General features: G+C 35.9%; 1 long non-coding RNA gene across 2 annotated transcripts; it reads right to left on the bottom strand.

Moving 5' to 3' along the window:
- Nucleotides 1–2,243: 2,243 nt before the first annotated feature.
- LOC112684369 lies at nucleotides 2,244–6,963 on the bottom strand. Of its 2 annotated transcripts, none has more exons than XR_003148693.1 (3): nucleotides 6,733–6,963; nucleotides 5,817–6,085; nucleotides 2,244–2,514 (listed from the first exon to the last, which is right to left on the bottom strand). It is a non-coding gene; the product is annotated as an uncharacterized LOC112684369 (long non-coding RNA). The 2 variants fall into 2 exon arrangements; XR_003148694.1 differs by having other exon boundaries at nucleotides 6,793–6,963.
- Between the last annotated feature and the right edge of the window lie 6,151 nt (nucleotides 6,964–13,114).

The raw sequence follows: 13,114 nt of genomic DNA, 5'->3' as shown, positions 1-13,114 counted from the left end.
TCACAAATATTTAATTGGAACAAATGGAGTCAATGTTAAAAAGGTATATTGTTAAAATAATTTAGTACAAGGGTGCAATGTGTTCATTTATGATTTTATACTTGAATTCCAGATCAGATATTTAACGAACACAAGAATAATTTTCCCACCTGAAACTGATTCCACTAATGAAAATATAACTATTGTTGGTAAAAAAGAGAATGTTAATAAAGCAAAAGCAAAATTTGAAGTTATGATAACCGATATTGGTAATGTCTTCGAAGAACATGTAGAAATCAATGAAAAATATGTTGGCACTTTAGTGGTTAATCGTGGTGAAATCGATAATACTATTATTGACTTGGTAAGTTGTATACTAACACTTATTGTTTCATCGTTAAATTATTAATCAATAATCATGTTACACAGCGGCGTAGCAGTGGTGTAGTAGATGAGACGCGCCAAGGCCTTCGTGATTTGGAGCCCTCAATTCAAAAGAAAACTAATATGAACAAAAATAGAAGCTCGCGTTAACTACAACCAATTGTTTGTTTTGATTTTTGGTAAAAATAAGTAATGAAAACATTTTTTTTTTCAAAATCTTATCAACGTCTTTTATTGTTAGATTAGTTAAAATAATTAAAATAATGAATTGTAATGTAATTATAATAAAACAAAATATATTAAATACGATAAACTTAATATAAAAATTACTATATAAACAAACTTATTGTTAATTGTTGATTATGTTTTTTTAGTATTTTGGGTTTGGCCCCCTCCATTTTAAAATCCTGGCTACACTACTGAAAAATAATATTCTTTATTACATAAAGTGAACTTAACTGTAGTCATAAATATTTATATTCCATATTAATTGATGTAAAAAAATAGAGGAGGATTAATAAAGAGTTCTAATAGTGTTTTTAAATGACTTAAATACATTTACAAAGCAATTTGTTAATCAAACTGACCTGCTATTTTACTTCTATTATATTTGGTTTATCTGTAAAAATAATAATCTCAGCCAAGAATGATTGTTATAATTTCAATATTCTACAAAATATGATGTGTTCCAATAATTAATTTTACAAGATAAAAGATTATATTTAGTATATTTATAAATACAACTACATAATTTACTAAAGCAAAAACTTAAAATATTGTTAATAAACGACATCAATTAACCAAATTAATTTTATTTTATAATATATGATAGGTACTGTATGTTTTAATTTTAAACATGTTAAAAATGTTTATGTCATGAAAAATACAGTATTTGTTTTTTTTTCCTCTTAATTATATTTTACTTTTATGTCTTCTCATTTATTTAAATTTTACTTATTGAAGAAATAGTTAGAATAGTACTCAGTAAATATTTAATATTTTTTTGCCAACCTAAAACGTGGTGGACGTATGATAAGAACACTACCGTCAGATTTCATCATTCTCGATGATAAATTCGATGAGTAGCTTATCAAGTTAGTATAGAAGTTTGTGTACCTATTAAAATTACGCAATAATATTATTTTATCCGAGCCAGTGGCGTATATAAGGGGGGGGTATACCTAGTGGACTTCAGCACCCCCCCCCCAAAATATTTTAAAAATCTTAAAAATTATTTTAAACGTAAGTTATAATTTAATAGTGCTTTATGCTTATTTAGAATTTGCGTCCATCGTAAATCGTTTTGAGACATTCTGTAAATGAAATGTAGATAAGTACCTACTGTATTTTGTTAGTAATTCTTAGATAGCAGTGGTAATTTAACTCTGTCCATAGTATCCCCTCCCGAAAATATTTTCAATATACGCTACTGTTCGTAAGCAATATTAAAAAATAATTATATTCAAAACGAATTGTACTTGGTGGAGATCGTCGGAAACAAATATAAACACTTTTGATAGAAAAATTTAAAACGATGTTGTTTAAATTTATTCCAGTAGAACAAGGTATGTGATACAAGTGATCTTTCCGATTACGTTACCTTGGAGGAAAATAATCTGGTCCAGCGATTGAATAGTTTTATCACGATTCGCGTTATTCTCAACCCTCTTAATCCTAAATGATGAGGGCATAACAATTAAAGACCACGGAACAACAACAAGACATCTCCACTTTTCAAAATTTTTTAGGAGGAACGAAAATTTCTTTAAATTAATAAATAGTTTTAAAAATTTACAAAAAATATATTCAAATACCTTGGAACTAATTATATTTGATTTCATAAAAAAAACCTCAAAATATATTTTCAAATACTCAAAAAAAAAAAATTAATTAATGGCAGAGACGTCTTGTTGTTGCACCGTAATAAAAATCCGACATCTTTATTCGTACAATATCTTTGTATTTGATCGGAATGATCGGATTTGTCCGACTGTTGCACCAATCGACGTAAAATATTTGTTGTAATAATAAAAGCTGAAAATACGATTTTGCCAAAAAATGGAGTTGCTCCGTGGTCTTCAACCGATATCACCGGACATGTTTGCACGTGTACATGTTTGAACTATGAAACTCATATTACGTAGGAATCATCTAAATCAAAAAAAAAAAAAAATCTCATGTCGATGTGAAAATAGTAAATACGATTTGATCTATTACAGCGGTGACGGCTGTTAATCGTTTGAACGAGATTGATTAATAGGTTATCGCTTAGTAATAATAATAATAATAATAATAATAATAATAATAATAATAATAATAGTCAAACAAGTAAATGTTGAATACGATTCCTGTACGAAAAGCTTGTTTTCAGACCGTCTCTCAGCGGCGTATTATCAATACACAACATAAAGCTGTTAACAGATCGCAGTGTTCAACACGACGGTTAGGCGAGAAATGTTAGCGAATCGTCATAGCACGATGGTTAATAACCCTTCCGGTATGCATTGTAACACCGGACACGGCGAAGCGAGTGATAACTTGTGCTTTCTCGCACAATCCGTGTACGTTTAAGTTGCGTTTTACACGTTATTTCACCCCACCGGCACAGTAGTGAGAACGTCGAACGAACACAAGGTTTTGCGTCCGTCCGTGTCGAAAAGTGATTAAAAAAAAAAAAAATGAACGGAAAAACGCGCATACCAAACGATTTTATCCCCGGGTTGATTATGCAGTCGCGGCCGCGGGACCTCAATCAAAACGCAGTAAAACGAAAAACATCATCATTCTCCGCGGTCTCCGTTTCTCCCGGCCGCGCACCTCCTCGCCCGATCTGATCGGGCACCAAAAGACGTTTTATTATGTTATTATCGTTATTGGACGGCGTTGCGAAACGACATAGATTTAAGAGCGTGATAAAATACGCGCAACTCGTTTCTACTCGTCATCGGGACGACACCCGGTGTAATAAACCGCAGAAAGACGCGTTCTGCCCGTGTCCGGGTCCGGGAAAAACGATCGATTTGCCGTGCCCGTATCGGAACGCAGAAACCTACGCCGATCGTACGGCTGGAGATCATAAAAAAAAAAAATAAATAAATAAATAATAGTAATAATAAAAGCCGCCTTGTTGTGATCGCATTACGTCACTGGAAAATATCGAAACACGTAACGTAACGCACGCGAGACGTACCGCGAAACTCGTGACGCACTCCGACAGCGCGTGGACGTTACAATGTAAAACGATGCGTCTACCTTGAACTACTGTTAAGGTTTTTTCGTTTTTTATTTCCCAATTCAATTTAATAGCGGTCTAAGGATTTTTATTTTTATTTTTTTTTTTTTTTTTTTTCACGGTCACACGACGGTAAAAAAAAAATAAAAATAAAAACACGTTCGTCCACCACATCCTTATTAAAAAAAAAAAAAAAAACCGCATCAATTGAAACGCATTCAACGATATTCAACGACCAAGTTTGTAAGTGGTAAAATGCGGCAAAGTTAATCTTTTTCTAAAAATCGATGTGTAAACTGCGGAAAGAAAAGGTTTACAATCTGCGACAAAACCCATGAGGCACGTGATACGAGCTGCAGACATTTATTTTATACACCTACGATATTATATACTGTATAGTACTTAAATCATATACATATATCTATCTATCTATGTGTACGTATGTTGTTTAAATAATTGTTTTACGATGCGTCTTGCGTGTTCCCATGTGTTATTACCACATATTTTTGACTCATATTCAAATTTGAGTTTAAAACTGTTGGACACTATTAACTCTTTGCCATTATGGCTAAACATTGTTCTAAATTCCATCGCGTTGAATTTAATATTAAACTTTTAACTACTCCTAATGGTATCTAACACTAGTAAGCAGTGCCGCAACTACGAGTACACTAACTTGGGCCCATGTGTAAATAAAATGAACAAACCCCCCCCCCCCCCCCCCCCCCCCAGTGTCCAGAATTAGCAAGGAAACCGTACTTTTAATCAATTGTAACCAAACTATTTTGAACTTAGATTTTAAAGGCCGCAAAAGAAACTTTGATTTACAATGATGTGTACAAAACGAAATCAGTCAATTATTATTCATGTCCATTGATGATTATTATTACAATATGGTTTTGTTTTTTTTTTTTTTAGTTGCTATTAACTGCTCCTATTGGCCCTTCCTCGCGTCATCCCTATTTAGAGGGGCCTGTTCGAATTGTATACCACGTCTTAGAGGGATATGCCGTGTAATCACAAGTTTATTTATCATGCACTTATGCGCACAAGATAAACTTTATTCTCACTTAAACTCTTTATGATATAGTTGTCACAAATGATCAGTTTCCATATTGAAATATTTTTTACATTCGAGTAAACATTTTAAATTTTTAAATGTCTTATAAAAATGTAAAATACATTTACATGATTACCCTAAACTACAATCGTTTTATGTAATGTTTAATATTTACTGTGTCACCTTCTCCAATTTGGTAAAAAGTTTACTTGGATATAAAAATATTTCAATCTAGAAATTAATCAGTTTCTAACCGTTTATTTAAAAAATTAGGAAAGTCAGAAATAAATTTTAAGTCGTACGCATAACTGCATGATAAATAAACTTGGAGGTACACGGCATGCAATTCGAACATTCCAATTTATGTTTATTGCCATGCAATCCGGATGCACTGGGATTTACCTTACCGTTTTGTACGCATAGTGCAACACAACATAATTAATTAAACAATACACGTGCGTAGGTACGTATTATGTACCATAAAAAGTACATAACAGTGGTTCTTAACCTGTGGTCCGCGATACTCATTTCGGGGATCCTCGACAGCCCTAACACATAAAATACATCAGTAAGTTTTTTTTTTTTTTTTTTTTAATTTGCCTTTTATAATCATCAGTAAGTTATATGAGTGAATTATTATATTATTGTTGGATTATTATTATCATTCATTTTTCATATATTTTTTACTATACAATAGATAGATCTTATCTTCATACGATGTTCAAAAACTTATATCTTAACCATCGCACTAAGTTAATAAAAATTAAATTTTAAGAATATTAAGAAAAGAAAAATTAAAACTAAGATAATTAAATTTAAATTAACTGAAAAATTAAGTGTAATAAAAATAATTATAAATATGTATGTTTCGTTATGTCTACTTATATAATTTATTATATGAAATCATTATTATAGTTTTGGTTTTAATAACATGAGATGTTTTGTGAAAAAAAAAAAAAATGTATTCGAAAAAAAAATTGATAAGGGGGTCCGCAATTACTGAAAATCTTTCATCAGGGGCCCGTGATCTACAAAACGTTAAGAACCGCTGGTACATAGCATCGTGGGTATATAAAACGAACTGCCGCAGTTCGGACAACGTATCGGATCGGTCCATCGTCGCAGACTGCGTTAAATTCCTTCTTGCCGCAGTTTACGTACCGATTTTTAGGTGAATTTCGCCGCAGCTCAACATCTCCCGCGCACGTAAACGTGCTCGCTCGCGCTATTCAACACATGTACGATGCGTGCACGTGGTGCGGTCGGCATCACCGCCAAGACATTCCTCGAGCGGGCGACCGTCTCCTCCCCTCGAGACGGATTAAAAGGCTGTGGTGAATATCAATCATAGTATACGTGCGCGGCGGACGCAGAAGACAAACCCTTCTGTTGAAATATGCTTCTCATCCGACCTGCCGTCCGTGCACCGTCTGGAACAAAACGACATTCGGTCACGCTCAAGCCGTACGGGTGCGGGTAACGGGTACGGGGGTGTGTGCGAGCACACAGGGCGATTCGAATGAACGTTCGTGCGAGCGGGTTTGGTAAATTGAGTCCCATTTTATTAATTTTAGGTAAAATGAGTCCCACCCAAAAAAAAAAAAAAAAAAAAAGGTAAATTGAATCCCTTATATAAAAATGAAATCGGTAAATTGAGTCCCTTGTATAAACATTAAAGCCGTAATTTGAAACATGGTGAAATGCCGTTTTTTTTTTTATTTAACACACTTTTAATTGTATTAACACTATATATGTATATTACGTACATTAAACTTACATCTATCAGTTATCACATATCACATCCAGCGGTGTTGTTGATACTTAGGTACTTATAAAAATGTCGCGTAATAATACGGAGCGAAATATAATAATATTTAACGATGTAACGATAACTTACTTGTAGTACTCGGTGAATTTATAACTATATCAACGATGATGTTTATAATTCAAATACATTTAAATAAATTTAATACATTAAATATTTTAGACGGGACTCAATTTGCCGCTTTAACTGTTATACGAGGGACTCAGTTTACCTATTTCGAAAAAAGATAAATTCGCTTGGGGCTCAATTTACCTAGGTTCTGTGTGATACCGATGTGTCCACGGATACCACGCATCCCGCGCGCGTACGTACCCATTACATGCGCTCGGTACCGGTGTCTGCTCAGGCACGGCTCCAAGGGTGGTGAGCACTAGAGCCATGGCCTCCCCAGGATTTTCGAAAATTTTAATTTTTCAGTACATTTTTGTCCTTGTGAACTGTAAGATTCCGATTATTTAATTAGATATCTACCAAACAATTTTATTTTGCATAAAAAACCATATTATGACATAAATATGAGGTGTGTATCATAATATAGGAACGTAATCGGACTCTGGATCTCGATACTAATATGGGGAAACAACTATTATCAGTAAATACTTAAAATGGCCCACCCCCCTGGTAAGTCTCTGAAGCCGCGTCTATGTCTGCGTGTGATGCGCGCGCGCCTTCGTGTGTACACGACAAAACGAATGCGACGAGCCGGAGGGTGAGACGTTCACCGGCTTCGGCCGCGATTCTTTTTCCACGTCCGCAACGCGAGCATACACTTCACGAACGACTGCGAATTGCGAAAAGAGACTACCTCTTGTCGAAGTGCTAAAGCGAACAGGTGCTTGTTTTCAGTAAGAGGAAGGATTTTGGAGCCTATACAACGTGCAATAAAATGGTATACGTACCGCAGGAGCGGAACTAAATGGTGGAAGACGAGGATTTATCTCCGGGCGTAAAATTTTAGAGGGTGTAATTTTTGTAGTTATTAACAATTGATTTAATATTTTCAATTTTGTCAAGTACTGATGTGAGGCATAAAACTCAATAAGTATGATTGTATGTTAAGTATTAAAAAAACGTTTTTGAGAAGAGTATTTGATTAGTGGTTTATGATGGGGCGTGACATTTTCCCCCAACGCAAAAATTCCTAGTTCTACCTCAGACGTATCGTCAGTGCCGCGAAAACCGGGTGTGTTGCGTGTGTCAAACATATGGACCCATCGTCCCAGCTTGTAACAGGGCCTAATGATAATATTCGAAAAATATGTAGAAAGCAAAACCATTTTGTTGTAATCATTTTTATTGGAGATTGAACGATAAATGATGGATTTTGTTTACTTTTTGCGACCTGTATAACAGATATTCAAAACAGTTTGGTTACAATCGATAAAAGGTACGGTTTCCCTGCAGAATCCGGACGCAAGGGGGGGGGCGCGTTGATTGTATTTACTTTATTTATACACCGGCCCGAGTTGGTGTAGTTGTGACACCGTGTACCGTATAGTATATTATTCGTGGTCACTACAATACGATCTTTAAGGGGAGGTGGGCGATCTCCTATGCCATCCACCCCCTAAACTACTTGCCCGTACTGTCCGCGGAAACGTGTGTACTATACGAAAGCGAACGAATATTGAATTGCTAACGCGCACTACTGCCTACTCGCACCGGGAACCACGGTTCGTTCGACGAATGATTTTCAGTGCACCCATCCCAATCCTATACATCCGGTTCACGGTATTCTGCAAACCGTTGACGCTATTGCGATCCGACGTTCGTGGTCTGATCACATTTTCGGGTTACCAAATACGTTTTGTTATTTAATATGTTCTGTACGAGTGCATCGTTTGAATTAAAAATGCGGACAGGTTGATTATCGAATGAAGTAACTTGGATGGTTTTATCGACAATGTAAACGCTATAAATGAACATTTCAAAACGTTTTCGCTCAAAACATTTTATCATCGTATTTCCTGAATTTACACTCATCGTTTTGTTCTCCCGACAAGAAAAAATTTTGAATTTCCGTCTGTAATAAAGCAACATTCATTTCGAATAATTTTTTTTTTTTAAACTTCTTAAGAGTGTGACTGAAAATAAATAACAACAAAAAGTAAAATATTAGAACTTTTGGTAAAGTTCAGAGCATTGCGCGTCGTCCGTACGTCACTTAACTTTCTAGAACTTTGAAATCATGTGGCGCACGTTAACAGACGTTATCTCGCAGCATTGTGGATATTCTGCAACAACTCGGTAGTTTCCACCACAGAAGTACTTTACGGATAATATTCAAACGTGTGTAAAGCGTTTAGAATATATAAATATTCATATAACGATCAAGGATCAAGCCCTCTAATGTTCTAAAGTTGTTGAACGCGCACAACATAGTGTACCTGGAAAACAGAAAAACAATTATAAAAAATAAAAAACCATTTGAATATTGTTTCCGAACGGACGTGTTATTTAAAACACATCATATATGCTACTCGGAATGATTCTCATCACGAATACTTAATTTATAAATTATAATATAATAATAATATTACATTACAATATTGTTTATACCGTTCTCGGGGTACGTTTGTCACCATTTTGATGTTCACAATGAAATCGGATATTTACGTTTTATACGGTATTAAGCACGTCACAATCAAACCTTTCTAATACTCGTTGGAAATAAATCATTTCGTTTTAAAAGAATCATAATAAATAACTCACAATTATACGCAGTCGTATTTGATGTAACTTCGGATGTTTTCCTAACAAATGGTTCTACGAACAATAATTAATTCACCCCCAGGTATTCATGCACTAGGTCGGGCTGCACAGACAGCCGAACGGATTTAAAATTATAATCGGTAAACTATTATACACGGTCAGATAAGTCTGACTTGACTGCTAATAAATAATGAAAGAAAAAATCAGAAGGAGACCCATTGTTGGATCGACAATGACGATCGGTCGTTAATCCCATTCCCGTATTCTTAATCGTTCTTAAATTATGAAAATCGTCCATCACGCACCCAAGATAAATTCAAAAAAATAGACGGTTTAAACTTAAACCGTTTGTACGTCACAATCTGATAATTTAGTTGTATTATTCGTTCTAGACGTGTGTACGTTTGGTTCCGTCGCGACGAATCCACATACAGAGCGACACACGGCGCAAAACGGTTCACGATCTTAATCGTTTTCATTTCCGATAACAATCGTCGCTGCGCAAGTCTGTTGTGTGCCGCCACTGTGCACGAGTAAAACACTGAAACACTTTACGGTTCAAATAATAGTGTAATGGTAAATAACCACATTCATTAAGTACCATGCTACTTGAAATTTGTTTTTTTAATAAGTCTACGTGCTGCAATCGAACAAATGTATTTATCCACCTACGTTCCATATAAATCGGTAAAGTCGTTGAGATTATAAAAGTAAAAAAAACCGGTTAGATGATGGAAAACACTCTAGTTTTTATATAAATATTTAAAAGCAATGGTAAATCATCACATTCAAAAAAAAAAACCATTCTAATAGCTAGGGTCGATGTTATACAGTATAATGTATACGTACTCAATACATACGATGTACACATGTATTGGGATTGTATTAAACACTAAAAATCTTTGAACGAAATATAACACTCGGTACTTATATGAAAACATTTTAAGTGTGATTCAACGAAAACCGCACTCGAATGTTTAAAAAGAAAAATCCGTCACTGTGTTATTGTAAAAACATACGGTGTTTTCTTATAACAAACCTGGTGAAAACGAATTAACCTAATAAAATATTATGGTTTTCGTAACACCAAAGTTAAATAGATTATGGTCTTTTTTTTTATATTACACTTTCAAGTCATTAAATAAAAGTGCTCTATCAACAAAAAAAAGGGCATAAGCGCATACCTCTAATCGTTGTTTCAAGTTATTTTTCATGTCTTTCGTTAAAATCGAAAATCTGACGAGAAATACGAGACACTCGAACGACAGACTTGTGGTGGACGTTTACTACGAGAAGGTTTGATGATACGAAAATAGCAACATCATCAAACCGATGTCTTTTTCGGTACGTTTAGAATTCGAGTCCTTAATTCGAGTTCAATAACGGTTCATCATTAATTTCGTCGTTTTCTTTTTTTCTTTTTGTTAAAATTACAAATAGCGTAATCAATTAATAACATTCCCCCCCACCACCACCACCACCACCACCACCACCTATTGTTATAAGGTAGTGGATTAGCCGCGTTCGGAAGCGTGAGTAACAACGAAACACATCGCTCCGGACCTGAGTTAACGGCGAGCGTGCGTAATGCACAACAAATGATTGCGTGCAAATCGAACGCGTTCACCGCAGGGACAAGCGTACTTGGTCGGTACAGTTTTCGGATCGTTGTGCTACAGGTACTATACTGTTTTCGGAGGACTGACTTTTGCGTGACGCGTCGTGGTTGTGCGACGTGGCAGAAACCGAATCGCTCGGAGTGCCGGCCGCGGGTTCTCCGTTCCAACGGTTCACGATGATTTGTATTCTCGAGACTTGGATCGGACCGTTTGTCGATGTCGAGCGCGCGCCACCCGGATTCCGGTGCCAGTGTCGCCCCCATGGGCTTTTTTTCTTTTTTTTTCTAGTCTTAAAGCTTAAAAACGTATTTAAGAAATACGACGGAGCAGTCACAGTTAAATGGATTGGTGTTAATGAACGTACATCGAGACACTCCATTATCTACAGAACAAATAATTGATGAATTCAGTGTAAAAGCCAGAAGGATAAATTTTCGCCTTGATTGAACTGTTTTTATTTTATTTTTTTTTTTTTTTTTTTTTTGTATAATAATAAAGAATAAATATTGAACATAATACATTTTTATTTATGACATCCCCCTCGCATACAAAATTCCTGCGCGCGCCACTGTCCGGCGCGAGCGTTCGTGACTCGCGGGAGGGTAAAACGATACGGTTCGTCCGTTCGAACCACGTCCGTCGGGATTCCAGTGAGTCATAACGTCAACGACAACAATAATCAATAATACTCGTTGTTACGATATCGTGACGGACAACGGATGAGAGGAGAGAAAAAAACCCGGGCGTAATTCAATACGATGTGCGTACGATTTCAAACCGAATAGTTTACACGTCCGCACCAAAGGTGTGTATTTTTGGTCGTTTCGTACCCGTACGGGCCGGCGACGGATAGCCAACGCGACAGGGATCGGTTGACGTTGATTTTTATAAACCAGCTTCGGCTCAACTCGTCGATAAATAGGGTAGTCGTGTGAAGCGTTCACCTTGCAGTCGGTTCTCAGAACGAAATCATAAGAAAACATCGAGTGTCTTTCGTTTATACGATTCTAATCAGTGATTTAATTTAATTTTCATCTCGGTGAATTTTAGTTTTATTGTAATTACATTTAAAAAATTAGAAACAAAAATATGTCCTTAAATGAAAGTATGCAAATTGTCGAATCGACGATTGCGAAATGAAAACTCGTAAGCGGACCAATAGGAGATGTTGAAAAAAAGAAAATCGATGCTGTTACAGAAAAAAATTCCAGGCTATATTGATTTTAAATCAATCAATGACATAAGGAGTGGCAGACACCCTTCTAAAAATTTGGAATCATCGCCTTCTGATACTATGCTTTTCAAATATGCTCTAATCAACCGATGTAAGTTGATGTGGAACGATCATTAAGCCGTTTTAAAAATATTTTCAGATCTAATAGGCGACGTTTAATATTTGATAATTTAAAAGATGTTGTAATAATTCAACGCAACAAATCATTTTGATAATTTAATAATTTAATTTTTTTTTTTTTTTTCCTACTTATTTGGATGTTTTTAACACATATTTTATGAATTATGCTTACATACATATGTACGTATTTCTGTATTTTTATTACATATAAATGCGTTCCCTACTAATCACTTGTAGGTTTTCATTTCAGTTTTACGTTGTATCGATTACACGTACGTCGTCATTGCCTCCGATAGACCGCCAGCACAACGCTATTTCGTTTGCCTACTGTATTTAAACGATCGCGATCGTTTTTCGGAACTTTTCATTTTTTAGCTTTAACGGTTCAACCGACGTGAACGTCGAGACAGTAGAACAACGGTGTCTCGATACCAGGAAAACATCGTCGGTAAACCGGTACATTCCTCGCCTCGTTCGGTATTCAAAATAAAGCAAATATTGTGATATCGCAATCGTTGCCGGAGGGAATCGGAACAAAAAAAACATTGAAAAGGCGCGTTCGGCCGCGTTTAATGATCGGTTAATGACAAAGTGTTGAACGCGGATTTCAGTCGCAGTGGTGTTCTGCGGAATGTACAACGTGAAAAAGTCACTTCTCGAGCATGCGCTTTCCTCCGGACGGTTCGACAAACCGAAATCGAACAACGGTGTAAATATATCGCTCAGCGGCTCGAGGTACGGCAAGTGTGCACTGCAACGTTTCGACGAACTCCACTCGGACCTGTTGCGCGGTATTGGAAATCCGCGGACGCTAGCAACGATATCCCAATGCAGATCAACGCGCAAACGTCTGGATTCTTGGATAGCGCTGCGGCCTCGCACTATCGGCGCTATGAGGCGTTCGCGCTTTTCCGGCGAACGTTTTCCAACGAACTCCGGTAGGGTTTTT

The sequence above is a fragment of the Sipha flava genome, unplaced genomic scaffold (genome assembly GCF_003268045.1).
Source record: "Sipha flava isolate LNK unplaced genomic scaffold, YSA_version1 105_pilon_pilon, whole genome shotgun sequence".
Classification (NCBI taxonomy): Eukaryota; Metazoa; Arthropoda; class Insecta; order Hemiptera; family Aphididae; genus Sipha; species Sipha flava.
The sequence above is the reverse complement of the archived record's forward strand: the minus strand, read 5'-3'. Positions and strand labels throughout refer to the sequence as shown.